At 42.2% G+C, this 16,427-nt stretch overlaps 1 long non-coding RNA gene across 3 annotated transcripts in view; it reads right to left on the reverse strand.

The window, feature by feature from the left end:
* The window catches only part of LOC126945625 (uncharacterized), a 72,161-nt gene that overhangs the window by 25,935 nt on the left and 29,799 nt on the right, over positions 1–16,427 (reverse strand). For all 3 annotated transcript variants that reach the window (XR_007722520.1, XR_007722514.1, XR_007722508.1), the window contains exon 2: positions 969–2,227. This is a non-coding gene — a long non-coding RNA (uncharacterized LOC126945625). The remainder of the gene's footprint in view (positions 1–968; positions 2,228–16,427) is intronic.

The following is a 16,427-nucleotide window of genomic DNA, read 5'->3' on the forward strand; positions in this document are numbered from 1 at the left end:
GTGGCTGAGCAGGGATTCCTTTGCCTGTCTTCCCCAGTCCGTTCCCCAGTTCCTCTCTCCCAAAAGTCCTATCAGCAGAGACCTTGCAACCTGAGGCAAAAAGTGAAAGAATAAAAGCTGCAGTAACTTAAGTACTTGCTGCATATCAGACACTGTGCTTAAAGTGATTTACATTCATTATCTCATTTTAACAACCTGAGAGTTGGGTACGACTCTTACCTGTGTTTTACAAAAGCGGAAGTGAAGGCTCTTAAATCACATAGCCTGGTAGAGTGGTAGAGCCTGGGCTTTGACCCAGGCCTCCCTAATTCCAAAAGACTTGCTCTCAGTATCTATAGAGGACTCCCCAATGCACTATTATACCACTTAACTTGGCCAATGGCCAGTGTTTAAAATGGATAGGAGCAGAGACTTACCCTTTCTGTAACCAAGGTAGAGTACAGCCTCTGAAATACAGCTGAGCAAACAACTCAAGCACAGTTTGGTGTTCCTGCCCAGTGGGTGCTATTCCAGGAACTGATATCCCTTCCTTCATGTTCCTTAAACCCATGTGGCACCCACTATTATGGTATTGACAATGGGCTGAGAAGCCCCTTCTCAGTGTAAGCAGGGACTCTTTCTAACCTCATCCCTGGTATAGGAAATGAGCACCTCTTCTGTTCTGTCTCCAGTCTACTCAGCTCTATCAGTAACTTGTCCAAAGGTTCTTTGGAAAGTCAGCTAATTGGAACACAGAGTACATTTTATATAATACAAATGGTGATGAGGCTCTTAGGTCAGTGCACCAAAGCCTACTTAATCTGTAATGTGCCGGAAAATTGATGGTGCAGCCGAACCCAGAACAGTGCAGAGTTGTTGAAGACCCCTAAATTTCTCCAAGCCCAGGCTTTTCTATGATCCTCTAGTTCCAGGGCAGTAACCAACATGTAATAGGACATAATAATAGCTCGTGTTTTCTGAGCACTTACCATGTGATTGATGGCGCTGTACACGCATGATCTCACTGGACCCCGACAGCAGCTCTAGGCAGTAAACACAATTGTTAGCCTCAAGTAACTGAGGCGTAGAGAAGTTAAGTGACTTCCCAAGGTCACAGAGTTGATAAGTGATAGAAGCAGGATTAGAACCCAGGCAGTCTGGATCCAAAGTCAGTGTGACCAACCGCCCGTGGACCTTTAGTTGCCTGAAAACTGGGAAGAGGACCCGAGGCTGGGCAGAGGCTCTGCTGTGTAGGCAGCTCCCACAATGCACACATGGAAATCACACACACAAGCAGGTAGGGAGTGGGCTGGACAGGAGCTCTGGTGAATCCCTCCACCAAGGTGAAGGAGAGTATGACAGAGACATCCACACATGCTTCAGTGCCTCTAGAAGAGGAAGAGGGAGTCCGTGAACAGGAAGGTGTGTCCATGGGGTGGGCCAGGGAGATGACAGGAGAACAAACAGCTTGCTCCTTCTCCACAGTTTCTACTGCTGCTCTGAGGCATGACCTTGGGCAAGTTCGTCCCCTTCCTCTTAAAGGGAGGGCCATAATAGTTCCCAACTCTAGAGTCTTTGTGGGCATTGAGTGAAATAATTCACTTTGTATGGTGCCTGGTGCCCACTCACTGAGAACATCCTCTTGTGATTAGGACCATTATCATTACACCACAATGTCATCTGACTCTGAACACAGCCAAAGCCCATGAAAAAGCCCTTCGCAATTGGCCTTGCTAAGACAGGCTTGAGGGGAAGGAGGTTCCCCCCCTACACTAGGATGCAGGGTTGAACGGCAGCCACGGGAGCCCTCCTCCCTTGCCTGGGGAAAGTTCCAGTCTCCTTTCCTCACCAAGCCCTTACTAGCACCACCAACAAGATGCATAATGAACTGGCTTGAGTCCCACCTCTTCATTTCCACTTCTCTACTCTCAGCAGCTAGGGCTAAGCAGCTGTGAAATGAAGGAATGCCCATTGGCAAGAGGAAAGTGGTTGCCAAGTCAAGCAGGCCCTGAATAGTCAGCCTGGAGAACTGGCCATAATTTACTATAAAACAGTCTCTCCTGGTGATGAGGGGTAGGGCAAGAACAGAGGAGAGAAAACAGATGCCCCTTGAAGTTTTTCACCAAAAATCTAATGAGCCATAACTTATGAATGCGATGGTGTTTTGCAATCCACACTGCAGTTCTTCATGATGTCTAGGTCCAGAGCCAGCTCTCTTCTGAGAGGAGGGTTGCTATCTTTACCACCACTGGCAAAACAAAAACAAACAAAACTAAAGGCAAGATGGTTGGGTCCTAAACTTAACATTTGGTTTCCCCATTTCTGTTATATATTAGCTGACGAGGCTTTTGGAAGACCCAACAAAGACATTATATGTAAATCAATAACAATTTTCATTTTATGTTCAAACCATGAACACTGACTAGCTAATTTTCATGGCATCCCTATAAGTGAGTTTTATGATCCTGCTCCAATTCAATTCTTCAATTCTGTAATAGCTTAGATGATTTTTTAATGAATTTCCATAAAATGATTTTTGCCAGCACCTTACATTTTCATCAGATTTTCTTGTCGTAGCTGGATACGGCTGGCACAGAGAGTTAAGTGTTGTGAAATGGAGCAGACAGACAAGGATGGAGACTCAAACAAGGCACTGGCATGGGCCAACGTGGAGGGCTGCAGGGAGCAGGCAAGGGGGCATGACCCAGCTAGAAGTGCCTGGGAGAACAGCCTGGTGGTTGTCAGCACAATCTACAAAAGCAATAGCATAGATTAAAAAGCAGGAGCCCAGGCAAAGGTCTTAACAGCTGAGGATATAGGACATGTGACCGCTGTAGAGGATTGTCCCCAAAAAGTGGGTAGACATACCCCTTACTCTGATCTCTATGAGAGGAGTGTCCTCGGCTACCCCGTTGATGATGAGCTCTGCCACGTGCCTTTCTTGGTCCTATGGGATGTTAGTAGGCATGACAGGCAGAGGCCTGTGATATGTTTGCGCAGCTGGGCTTGCCCTCTTGGGCTTCCGCCAGCACCATGAGAAATGTCTGCCCTGGTAGCACTAGTTCAAACAGGATGAGAGACCTGTGGAGCAGACCTGGACCACAGCCGCAGCTTAGAGCAAGCCAAGGTAAACACATTTATCAAGCATATTACTAATGCCTTCTCATCCTTCTAGTTGCAACTTACATGTCACTGTCTCAGAGGTCCCTGTCTGACTCTCCTCCAGGCTAAATTATGCCCCGGTGTTAATTGTGTTTCAATGAAAGAATTAATTAGGAAGAATTATTTGCTTATATGTTTGTTTCTTCCATTAAATTACATTCCTTGAAATCAAGGAGCATATCTTATATGCTTAATATATTCTAGAGACTATGGACTGTGCTAGAGCTCAATGAAGACTATTAGGCACTTAGTAAATATTTGTAGAATGAAATATAGAAAGCACTCCTGGAGGATGAGGCCACAACTACTACAGTGATGACATAGAGCTCTTCTCTCAAGGAGCTTTGCATCTACAGGGCCAGACCATCAGCCACTGCACAGTGATAGGCTAGAGCTACTTAAATCCTTTCTCCCTGTGGTCAGAATTCACCTGAGAGACGGAGACAAGGTGTCCAGTTAGCTATTGCCATGGAACAAATTATGACAAAATTTAGTAGCATCAAGGAACAATTACTTTTACTGTCTCTCAAGGTTTCTGTGGATCAGGAATTTGGAAAGAACTTAGCTGGGTCGTTCTGGTTCAGGGTTTCTAATGAGATTGTAGTCAGGTGGTAGCTGGAGAAGCTGGAGGCTGGCCATACATCTCTTTATTCCTGTGATCTCAGGGCTGCTTCCTGTGGTCTCTCTGCACAGGTGAGTTGGGCTTTCTCCTAGCATGGCAGCCTCAGGGTGGTTGGACCACTTTCATGGTGGCACAGGACTCAAGTGCAGGTTTTACAGCAAGCAAAGTGGAAGTTGTATCACCTTTTTCTTTTTAATGTGGTTAAAATCATGTAACATTATCTGGGCATGGTGGCTCATGTCTATAATCCCAGCACTTTAGGAGGCCGAGGTGGGCAGATCACCTGAGGTCAGGAGTTCAAGGCCAGCCTGACCAACATGGTGAAAGCCCATCTCTACTAAAAATACAAAAACTAGCCAGGCATGGTGGTGGACGCACGCCTGTAATCCCAGCTACACAGGAGGCTGATGCACGTGAATCGCTTGAACCCAGGAGGCAGAAGCTGCAGTGAGCTGAGATCATGCCTCTGCACTCTAGGCTGGGTGACAGAGTGAGACTCCACCTCAAAAAAAAAAAAAAAAAGTAACACAAAATCTTCCATCTTAACCATGTTTTAGTGTATGATTCACTAGTGTTATGTACATTGACATTGTTAGGCATCCAATCTCCAGAAATTTTACATCTTGCAAAACTGAAACTCTATGCCCATTAAACAACAACTCCCCATTTTCCTCTCTCCCAAGCCCCTGGAAACCACTGTTCTACTTTCTGTTTGTATGTATTTGACTATTTTAGATACTTCATAGAAGCGGAATCATGCAGCATCTTTCTGTGACTGGTCCACTTCATCCAGCACAAGGTCCCTGAGGTTCACCCATGCTGCAGCACGTGACAGAATATCCTTCTGAAGGCTGAATAGTATTCCATTGTGTGTATATGCCATATTTTCTTTATTCATCTGTTGATGGACATTTGGGGTGCTTCCACCTGTTGACTATTGTGAATAATACTGCTATGAATACAGGTGTGCAAATATCTGTTCAATTCTCTGCTTGTTGCATCACTTTTTATGACTTAGCCTCAGAAGTCACAAAATAATACTTCTTTCAATGTCAGAAACCCACCCATATTTAAAGTGAGGGAGCAGAGGTCCCACCTCTTGAGGTGAGGTGCATCAAAGCCACATTCTAAGAGGAGCATGTGGAGTAGAAGATACTGTTATAGCCATCTTTGGAAAATACAACCTTCCACACAAGGATCCAGCTAGAAATGGAGGGGAGCAGTGGGAGGGGTTAGGGAAGTGTTGTCAACCTTCAGAGGTTGGCATTCAGACATCTGCCATACAAATGAAGACCATAGGCAAAGACCTTGCTGGCCACCAGGCTGCATCTTATACAAAATAGCACTCCACCACTTTCTATCTCCTTACCCTGCCTTATTCTTCATTCTTATTCTGATACCTTCTCCTCAGTACTTAATTGTCCAATTGCTTATTATATGTCCCTCTCCACTAGAATATAAATTCCAAACGAACAAGAACTTTGTCTTTTGCTGCCATATACCAGAGTCTAGCATGGTAGCTGACACAGGGTAGGCACTCGGTAAAATTTCATTAAATGAATGAATGGATTCGAGAACAATGAAAATTTGATTTAAGTTCTGTGTTACTAAGTGGAACCAGGGTCATCTGGTGTAGTCAGAAAAACCTGCATGTAACTCCTAGTCTCACCCCTTACTGTCTGTGTAGCCTTCAAGGAGCTATTTAAGAAGAGAAAAGGGTGGGTAGCAAGGTAGCTGATGCTGAAACTCATCATCAGTATAGTCACGGCCAATAGAAACTTGGGGTCAAGTGATAGAATATTGACCAAGGGACCCCTCAGAACCCGTGAAGTCCTGAAGTCCACCTCCCTCATTCAGCAGAGGAAAGCTGAGGCCCAGGGAAGTGATTATTCCTACCCAAGACCACACAGAGGCAAGACTAAAACTGGGGATCCGAAGTCCTCTGACTCATCAAACGATTGGGTCCATCAAAACTCGAGGTTGCAAGTGATAGAAATGTATCCCAATAACTAGCCCAGGCACAAGGAGAAGTTTAAGCCCCCCCGTGTTTTCTCATGAGTGCGGCAGATGCCCTTGTTGCCCTGCATCTCATCCCCTCACCCACACCTGCAGCTGTGATGAATAGCGTCACTTCGAGTGGACCCTGCCTCTGTTCTTCCACCACAGGACTTTCTCGAAAAGCACAGGAGCCCACTCAGCCCACACTCATGTTCAGCCAGAAAGAGAGAGTAGTCAAAGCCCCCAAGGACAATTCTCAACCAAAGAAGAACAGGAGCCATTAGGCAAATGCCCCAACCTTCCCTCCTATGGGTGGACAATTCTGGAGACTTCAATGGTCCCTGCAGAGTTGAGCCCCTTTAGCCTAAAGCAGTGACCTTGACAATGCACACTTGATTGACTGTTTCCTTTTCCTTGTGCATTCTCCCTATCTCCTCACACCTGCTTGCTGGGATCTCCTCACAAATACCTACCTTCCTCTGTAAGTCCTTGACTTGGGCTCTGCTTTAGGAAAAACCTAAACTAAGAGGTCTATTGGTGATGTAGCAAAAAATAGAATATGTCTTAGTTATGCAGATATTGATCATTAGGGATATAGAAGGTAGAGGTTGACTGAGATAACATAAATAGTGCCTAACCCCAATGCCTAACCATCATAGATGCTTACTCAATGTTACCATAGTTTATCTATTCTAAGACGCACCTGTCTTTCACATTTCAACATTTCTAAAAACAAGATATACCTTAAAATCAGCGAGATCTTACAACTATAATTGGCAGTATTTTTTTCTTCATTGGGGATATATAAATATTGGATGCATCTTGCAATCATTGTCATTTTAGAGTCTTAGGTATTTTATAGTTCTCAGTTTCTTCCTGCACTGTGAATCAGGGAAATGAAATGAATTGTCAAAGTACGAAGGCACTGTGTGGAACAGAGCTAGTCAAAAGACCCATATTTCCCTAAAGCATGATAAACCGGAAACTCCCCCAGCCAAGAGGAAAAGAGACTAGGGGAGTCTGAAGGTCATCCAGGTATACGTTGAGATTCCACTCCAAGCAAATCAACAGAGACTGTGCTTCGTTCATCCTTAGCACCTGAGCACCTGGCTCAAGGTAGAGTCTAGAAAATGTTTGTGTACAGAAACAAAGTGAGTGGGATACCGAGATGGTCTGTCCTGCCCATCCCGGAAGCTCACTTAGGAGGTGGAGCAGGTAGGGCAAAGAATGGGGGGCACCTTTGGAACACCAGGAATATCAGTGTGCTGGTCCAACTAAAGAGAGTGAGCCAGTCGTTCAGTATGGCCTCTCACACCAGGGAGAGGCTCTGACTTGAATGGGTACATGCTGGGGGCTACAGACCCCACAGGGTGTAGCTAACTCGCATTCACTTCATCGTCTACCCTTTTTTCTCACTTCATATGGCTCTAAGGGCTCCCCACACAGGGCTCCCAGTACCTTTGTCTTTCTCCTTCTGGTTTGCAGCCTTTTCCCTTCACAGGTTTATCTGATGACCACAAGCACTTTAGAGTCTAGCCTTTAAACTTTTTTCTTCCATCAACACAGTCACTCTGTGTCCCATCTGTTTAGGCTAAGACCACTCCATAACAAACCTTATGGATGCATCTGGCATTCAAGGTTGATAATGAGTTACCCCTGTGAAGAACCTTTATATCTTAGGGACATTCTATGCCTTAAGTTCATAATGACAAACATATGCTAAGTGTTCCTTAATGAACTCACAGGGGCACTGCAGGACATTTTAAATTTTTTCAAGGGAAGCCCAGACCCATCTGTCAGACCCTAAACAAATACTACTATTAAGTTATTTGGACTTACTTAGTAAACAAAAGAGTTAGATATTTATTTTGGCTTGTTTCATGAAAGAAGTATTGAGACACTAAATGTGCTGTAAAATAAAAAAAGTTTGGGAACTTATTTTCTTTTTTTTTTTTTCTTTAAATGAGATAGGATCTCGCTCTGCTGCCCAGGCTGGAGTGCAGTGGCAAAATCATAGCTCACTGCAGCCTCCACCTCCCAGACTTAAGTGATCCTCCCACCTCAGCCTCCCAAGTAGCTTGCACTACAGACATGCACCACCATGCCTGGCTAATTTTTTATTTTTATTTTTGGAGAGAAGGGGTCTCACCTCTGTTCCCCAGGTCAATCTCAAACTCTTAGGCTCAAAGAATCCTCCCACCTCAGCATTCCAAACTGCTTGGATTACAGGTGTGAGGCACTGCGCCTGGACAAGTTTGGGAACTTCTACCTTAAACCAAAAGAGTAAGTAAGGGTAGCATTTGGAGCACCATAAAAGGCCTTGGGAAAATAATCGATGGGCCAAAGAACCCCTTCAGGAGCCCTAACTCACACCATGTAGGTAGGTGTCACTCTTCCTGTGGGTCAAGATCCCCAGCCTTGTCACCAAATCCCTAGTCCCATCTGAGGTGACACCTAACTTCAGGATTATTTGTCCCAAAAAGTGCAATCTGACCATGACCCCATAAACAAAAAGGCATGTGCTTAGAAATTACGCACTTCAGTGGTCAGAGCTGGTAAGAGCCTGCCCTTTCAGCCCTTCTCATTGCAGGAAGGAGCAGGAAGCAGCAGGATCCAAGATCCATTTCCATATGGCCTGGCCTTCCCAGACCATGTTAAATGACCTCCCCTTTTCTTCTACTATGCAAATCCCATCTTTTCTTTAAGATCCAGGTATATAACATAGATATTATGTTTATTCTGAATCTGAATTCTTCACTAAAATATAAGCTCCATGAAGGCAGGGACTTCATTTTTTCACAACCGTATAACCAGTACCTATAAGAATGCCTGCTGGCCGGGCGTGGTGGCTCAAGCCTGTAATCCCAGCACTTTGGGAGGCCGAGGCGGGCGGATCACGAGGTCAGGAGATCGAGACCATCCTGGCTAACCCAGTGAAACCCCGTCTCTACTAAATAAACACACACACACAAAAAAAACTAGCCGGGCGAGGTGGCAGGCACCTGTAGTCCCAGCTGCTCGGGAGGCTGAGGCAGGAGAATGGCGAGAACCCAGGAGGCGGAGCTTGCAGTGAGCTGAGATCCGGCCACTGCACTCCAGCCTAGGTGACGGAGCGAGACTCCGTCTCAAAAAAAAAAAAAAAAAAGAATGCCTGCTACAAAGTAGGCGCTCAGTAAATATACTGAATAAATGAACTATAGTCCATGAAAGAATTAAGCCTTAATGTCCCATTTATTCACTATGTGAATTAACTTTTCTACTATGCTTCATGAATGGCACTAGCTATGTACCATTCTTGGAAGAATTGAGAAGATAGTCATTCAAATCAATTTCTGTGTACTATGGTTCAGGTGAGGAACCATTGTTGAGAAAGCCTGAGTTCATGAGCAAATTAATGGATAAAAAGACCTACTTCTTCCAGGTAACCTCCTCTCATCATCCCATCCACATGATGTTGTAACTCTCCCTGGATCTATTAACTATGTCTTGGATTGGAAATGGTTAAGAGTAAAAGGCTCCTGCTTAATGACCAGTGTGCACTTAGGGATGCTCAACCATCCCTGCACGGTGACTTCTGGGACCCCACAGTGAATGGTTCTGTAAGCAGATCCAGCCTTTCAAAGGTTTCACGAAAGAGCACTCCCACAATGGAGGCTGCAGTCTGAGTACTGTCTGGTACTGATAAGACTGCCTGGGAATGCCCTGTCCTATCCCTTCCCCAAATCAAAAGCTCTTTGAAAGGCAGCCAAGCATTTGAGACCAACCAAGCAGTACTAAGTGCATTATCTTGTCTAAGCAAAGCATGAGAAGTAAATTAAGATCCCTGTTGACCTCACTGACTTAAAAAAAAAAACAACAAAAACTCTGCTTTTACCTAATATATGATCATGGCCTTAAAGAGAATCTCCTCCCTTCCATTAAAATTGTATTTAGCCTAAGGAGATTCAGTGCCCTCTGCAGTGTTATTTTATTTCTTTTTTAAATAGTTTCAACTTTTATTTAGATATGGGGGCACATGTGCAAGTGTGTTACATGGGTATATCATGTGATGCTGAGGTTTGTGATACAGATGATCCTGTCACCCAGATACTGAACATAATACGCAACAGTTAGTTTTTCAGCCTTTGCTCCCTTCCCTCCCCCATATTAGTCTCTAGTGTCTATTATTGCCAGCTTTATGTACTCAATATTTAGCTCCCACTAATAAATAAGAACATGTGACATTTGGTTTTCTGTTCTGGTGTTAATTTGCTTAGGATAATGGCCTCCAGCTCCATCCATGTTGCTGCAGAGGACATCATCTCATCCTTTTCTATGGCTAGATAGTATTCCATGGTGCATATATATCACATTTTCTTTATTCAATCCACTGTTGATGGGCATCTAGGTTGGTTCCCTGCTGTTGTGAATAGCGCTGTGATGAACATACGAGTGTGCGTGTCTTTTGGTAGAATGATTTGTTTTCTTTTGGATATATACTCAATAATGGGATTCCTGGGTTGAATGGTAGTTCTGTTTTAAGTTCTTCAAGAAATCTCCAAACTGCTTTCCACAGTGGTTGAACTAATTTACATTCCCATCAACAGTGTATGAGCATTCCTTTTTCTCCACAGCCTTACCAGTATCTATTATTTTTTTGACTTTTTAGTAATAGCCATTCCAATAGGTGTGAGATGAAATCTCATTGTGGTTTTGATTTGCATTTCTCTAATGATTAGTGGTGTTGACCGTTTTTTCATATTTGTATGTCTTCTTTACAGAAATATTCATGTCTTTTGTCCACTTTTTAATGGGGTTGTTTTTCACCTGTTACATTGTTTAAATTCCTTATAGATTCTGTATATTGGACCTTTGTTGGCTGCACAGTTTATGAATATTTTCTCTCATTCTATAAGTTATCTATTTATTCTGTTGATAATTTCTTTTGTTGTTCAGAAGCTCTTTTGTTTAACTAGGTCCCACTTGTCAATTTTTTGTTTTGTTGCAATTTTTTTTGAGACCTTAGTCAGAAATTCTTTCCTAAGGCTGATGTCCAGAATGGTGTTTCCTAGGTTTCCTTCTACAATTCTAGAATATAGAATCTATAAAATATAGATTGAGGTCTCATATGTAAATCTTTAATCCATCTTGAGTTAGTTTGTATATGGTGAAAGGAAAGGGTCCAGTTTCATTCTTCTGCTGGGGTCCAGCTATCCCCAGCACCATTTATTGAATAGGGAGTTCTTTCCCCATTGCTTATTTTTGTCAATTTGGTTGAAGATCAGATAGTGGTAGGTGTGCAGCTTTATTTCTGGGTTCTGTATTCTGTTCCATTGGTCTATGTGTCTGTTCTTGCACCAGTAGAATGCTGTTTTGTTTATTGCAGCTTTAGAGTATAGTTTGAAGTTGGGTAGTCTGATGCCTCCTGCAGTGTCATTTTATAAGGACAATTCTGTTTCAACTTTCTCTGGTCATTTCTAAACCAATTAATAGCAACAGGAATGGGATTACTATAATTAGCTTAGACTTATTGACTCTATCCTAGGAACAGGGGATGAAGTCTCTTAAATCATATGAGGAAAAGGTAGATACCTGAAAAGAAAATGAGTGTTCTCTTAGCTGGGAAGCATGGCATGGACTGACTATGCAATTAGTATGCATCATGAAAGACTTCATAGACAGTACAGACTTTTAAGGTAAAGATAACAACTTTAATGTTGACCACATTCAATACTAAATGTAAAAAAAAAACAAAACAAAACTCTATTATTATATCTGGCCTGCTTTTTCAGATGTTCTCTGCCACCTGCAGTGACCCAGTGGTTAAAAGAAGAAAAAAAACCTAGTTGTTTCCTTGAAGTGTTGCTTTTTAACTACTGCATATCATTTATGTGTGATTTATGTATCAGACTTCGTGCACATAACAGCACAGTGGAAATCAGTGACAAATAAATAGTGATTATACACCAGATCGAAAGTGCAAAGCTATGGGCAAAGCATGATAGCTGGACAGAGAAGAAAGTATTTACTTTCAACTGGAGGGATTGGGGGATGACTCCATTGAAGAGGTGGAGTTTAAGCTGTTATCAGCAGGAGTGGCAAGCATTTCATCCTGCAGGGATGATGGAGGCAAGAAGCACAAGGAAGAAAGCGTAAGGAATGTTTCTGTATAGGAGTAGAAAAGTGTGTTCGTTTTCTGTTACTGTGCTACCAAATTGCCACAAACTTGGTGGCTTAAAGAATACAAATGTTTTGTATTACAGTTCTGTAGGTCAGAAATCTGACTTGGGTCACACTGAGCTAAAATCAAGGTGATGGCAGGGCTGCATTCCTTTCTGGAGGATCTGAGGGAGAATCCATTTATTTGACTTTTCCAGGTTTTGAAGACTGCTTGCATTCCTTGACTTGTGGCCCCCTTCCTACTTCTTCAAAACCAGCAACAGTGTATTGAATGCTTTTCCTGTTGCCATCTTTGGTTCTCTGTTTCTAAGGACTTGTGTGATTAGATTGAGTCCTGGACAATCCAGTGTAATTGTCCTATCTCAAATCCTTAACCTTAATGACAGTTGCAAAATTGCTTTTCCAATTGTAAGGTAACATATTCATAGGGTGGATTAGAAATGGATATCTTTAGGGGCCACTATTCCTACCACAGGAAGGAGAGCAGCTGGCTCAAGAACTGGCCCAGCAGATGGATTAAGGAGTGTGGAAGGACATGGAGGTAAAATTTCTACATTTGTTATACTTCTGGGTCTAGAATTTTTTGATAATGGAACTTTCTACACTTTCAATGCATATTCCTTTCATCCTGTAGATCTGATTGTTTAGCCTAGAGCTTCCTCAGAAACCATGTTACTTGTGTGCTTCCCCTTTCCAGCTCAGTAATACAAAAAAGAAGTATTCCCTCCGCCAGCACTACCCCTCTGTCAATTAGAATAGGTTAAATTTTTCTGTGATAATTAACAGTCTCCAATTCTCAGTTGCTTAAGACAGCAAAAGCTTATTTCTTACTAATGCAACATGTCCACCACAGGTTGACTAACAAGCTCTGCTCCAAATCTCCTCACTCCAGATCCCAGACTGATAGAGCAGCCACTATTTCAAACATCACCAGGTGCCACAGCAGAGGGAATGAAAGTTCTAGAGGGTCTTACATCAGCTTTTATATGCCCCAGCCTGGAAGTGAGACACATCAATTCTACCCACATCTTATTGCCCTGAACGCTTCACATGACTCCACCCGCATGAAAGGTCCAAGAAGTATAAGCTTATCACGTACACACAGGCAAAGAGCTAGAAATGTGTGAGCAGCATTAATGATGCTACAACCCCCTACTTTAATTTTTATATGAATGGTACCCATATTCTTCCAATATCTTGGTGACCTTTTTAACTGAACTCTTACAGTCAATCAAATGTTAAGTCCTGTCCAGGCATGATGGCACACACCTGTAGTCCTGGCTACTCAGGAGGCTGAGACAAGAGGAACTGCACTTCAACCTGGGCAACATAGCAAGACTCCAAGAAAGGAAGGAAAGAGAGGGAGGGAGGGAGGGAGGGATGGATGGAAGGAAAGAAGGAAGGAGGGAAGGAAGGAAGGAAGCAAAGAAGGAAGGAAGGAGGGAAAGAGAATGAAAGGGAAAAAATGGAAAGAAAGAAAGAAAGAGACAAAAATATGTCATGTCCACTCTTGCTTCAACGTGTCTCTCCCATCAATCCTTTATTTTCCACTAGCACTATCACTATTTAGTTCAAGCATAAAAGTATACAGTACTTCATTTTCTAAACTTTTTCACTATGATCCATAGTAAGAAATGCATTTTACATTGAGACAAAGTACAAACACACACACGTGCACACACACACACACAACTGAAAAGTTACTAAAGTTACTCTGTTCTATTCTCTTTTTATAATGCTGGTTATGATTCATGTATTACCAATAGGATGGATGGATGGATGGATGGATGGATGGATGAGAGATGGAGGAATAGACAGACAGATGACTGATAGATAGATAGATAGATAGATAGATAGATAGATAGATAGATAAAGAGGGATCGATTACAGAAATTGGCGTATGTGATTATGGAGGCTGAGAAGGTCTGTGACAGGCCATCTGCAAACTGGAGAACCAGGAAAGCTGGTAACATGGCTCAGGCCAACTCTGAAGGCCTCAGAACCAATGAAGCCAATGGTGTAACTAACAGTTTGAGGCCCAAGGCCTAAGAACCTAGGGGTCCTAAGAAACTAGGGGGCCATTCTGAACCAGAGAACCTGAAGCCAGAGAACCTGAAGTTCTAATGTCCAAAATCAGGAGAAGGATGTTTCTGTTCCAGAAAAGAGAAAGTGAGAGAGCAAATTCATGTTTCCTCTACCTTTTTGTTCTATCTGGACCCTCAGCTGATTGGATGAGGGTGGATCTTCATTACTCAGTCCACTGATTCAAATGCCAATCTCTTCCAGAAACACCCTTACAGACATACACAGAAACAAAGCATTGCCAGCTATCTGGACATGCCTTAATCATAAGCCACTAACGAGTTGTGACCTACAGTTCAATAGACAACAAAGTAAAATTCCTATGTACTTTAGAACTAAACCCGCTTCAGGAATGACTTCACAACTCACTACTTAAACAAATTTAGGCATCATCTCCTCAGTTTTCAGACTACAACAGTGTTTCCTATCCCACAGGTGAGAATTAGCTTGATGACTAAAAGTCCTTGGTACCTAAAACTACATAGCAGTATTAGTCCTTTTTTCCTAGTTTGTCCCTCTTCACCTTTCTTTTGGATTTCTTTTGTTCATTTTTTCATTCATTAATAAAAAGTTTATTAAGATCCCATTGCTTGAGGGGAAATGTGCTAGGCACTGGGGCTACAAAGATAAATAAGACATAATTCATGTTCTTGAAAAGTTTACAGACTAATAGAGGAGACCAGTTGTAAACAAATGATTGCCATGATATGGCAATCCTATAGCAAAAGAATGGAAATGACTTTATTGGGATTCAGAGGAAGAACAACACACCCTGAGAGAAGATGAGAGAGATTAACATTGATTAAACTCTGCTTTGTTCATGTGGCTTAAAATCTAGATTTCCCTATGGGGCTTTTAAAGCTTTTTATAACCTGTCTTATTGCATGTTTGATCTGCCCTCTTTCTACTCCCCAGCAAGTGAGATACTAAATTTTTTCGGGCTAAGACGTGACCAACATTATTGTATCTGCCATTCCAATGGTTGTTGTCCTGAGACTAAGCTGGTCACATTACCATCTCTCCACTCATGTTTGGTACAGCCTCGAAGTCCTTGCATATCCTGTTGACACTGAATAAATAACCAGACAGCCTTTCTCTGCCTTTTCACTTTGAACCATCTTACCATCCTCTAAAACCCAGCTCAGTTCTAGCACTTCAAGAAACCTCCTCAAATTGCTCCAGCCTAGACTAGCCCTCTAAGAATCTCTAATGCAGTTGTCAAATTTTCTTGCATATTTCCTTAAATTTTTTTGAAAAATAATCTATGTGCACTCTACACAATTTTAAACTAAAAAAATGTTAATTATAAGCTTAATTCCCAACATGTTCTATGATGCATACAGGCTCTGAATATATACTTTTTGTCAAAATCTTGGAACTTTATACTAAGATCAATTTATAGGCAGCATCCACCATAGAACTTGGCAAACCCAGTCATTGTCAAACCAATAATCTAAATCAGACTTACTTTGTGTCAGAAAAAGTCTTACTTCATTTTTCAACTCAAATAAGCATACTTATGCTCATCCATGGGACAATCATCTCACTTTTAAATTCTAATTCAAAGATGAATGGGTGGATAGACGGATGGATGGATGGAAGAATGGATGGATAAGCCCTCAGAATCTTGCCAAGAGTTTCTCTCTTGATAATAATGAAAAGTTCCCTTCAACATTTCCTTCTGGCACCCATGTGACTCGCCTCAGGAGCGATTCATCCTGGAATTCCATCCTGGAATTGTTCCTTTGCTTAGTGCCCTGGGCAATCCACATTAATAGGACTTAGGATGGATGAGAGGTTTGTCTCTCATTAATCAAAAAAAAAAAAAAAAGATTTTTTTAAAAGGAGGTGAGAAGAACCAACCAATCACAGACTTGGCAGATCAATCTTAGGAAAAAGTACAGTTGGAAATTGAGAATATAAAAATTAATTTCCTTACAAGTAATTTAAGGGCCTCATGGAAAGTCATTTGTACTCCTCCAAAGGGTAGGCATTCCCTTTGGGTTGAAGACTGCTGCCCGGAGGTCCCCACAGGGAGGCCCAAAGTCTAATTCCACACATGGACTTGTGTGAGTCTAAGCATTAGAGCTTGCCAGCCTTCTGACCCACTGCTTAGTTTTAGGAGACCCCTTCAAGGTCATGTACTCAATTCCTCTCAGCTTTATGTCACCTGTTCATTGTGGCCTATTTTCATTTTATTCCTTAAGAAGTTCTAAATTTCTCTCTTTTTTTTTAAATTAAATAACCACTTTCATGCTAGTTTTCTGTGACTATGTAATTGTAGTTTAGTTTATGTAATCATTTTTAGTTAAAATTTCTTATTGATACATAATTGTACATATTTATGAGGTACATGTGATATTTTGATAGATGCACACAATGTATAATTATTAAATTAGGGTATTTAGGATATCCATCACCTCAA

This window comes from Macaca thibetana, chromosome 1, assembly GCF_024542745.1.
Source record: "Macaca thibetana thibetana isolate TM-01 chromosome 1, ASM2454274v1, whole genome shotgun sequence".
Lineage (NCBI taxonomy): Eukaryota > Metazoa > Chordata > Mammalia > Primates > Cercopithecidae > Macaca > Macaca thibetana.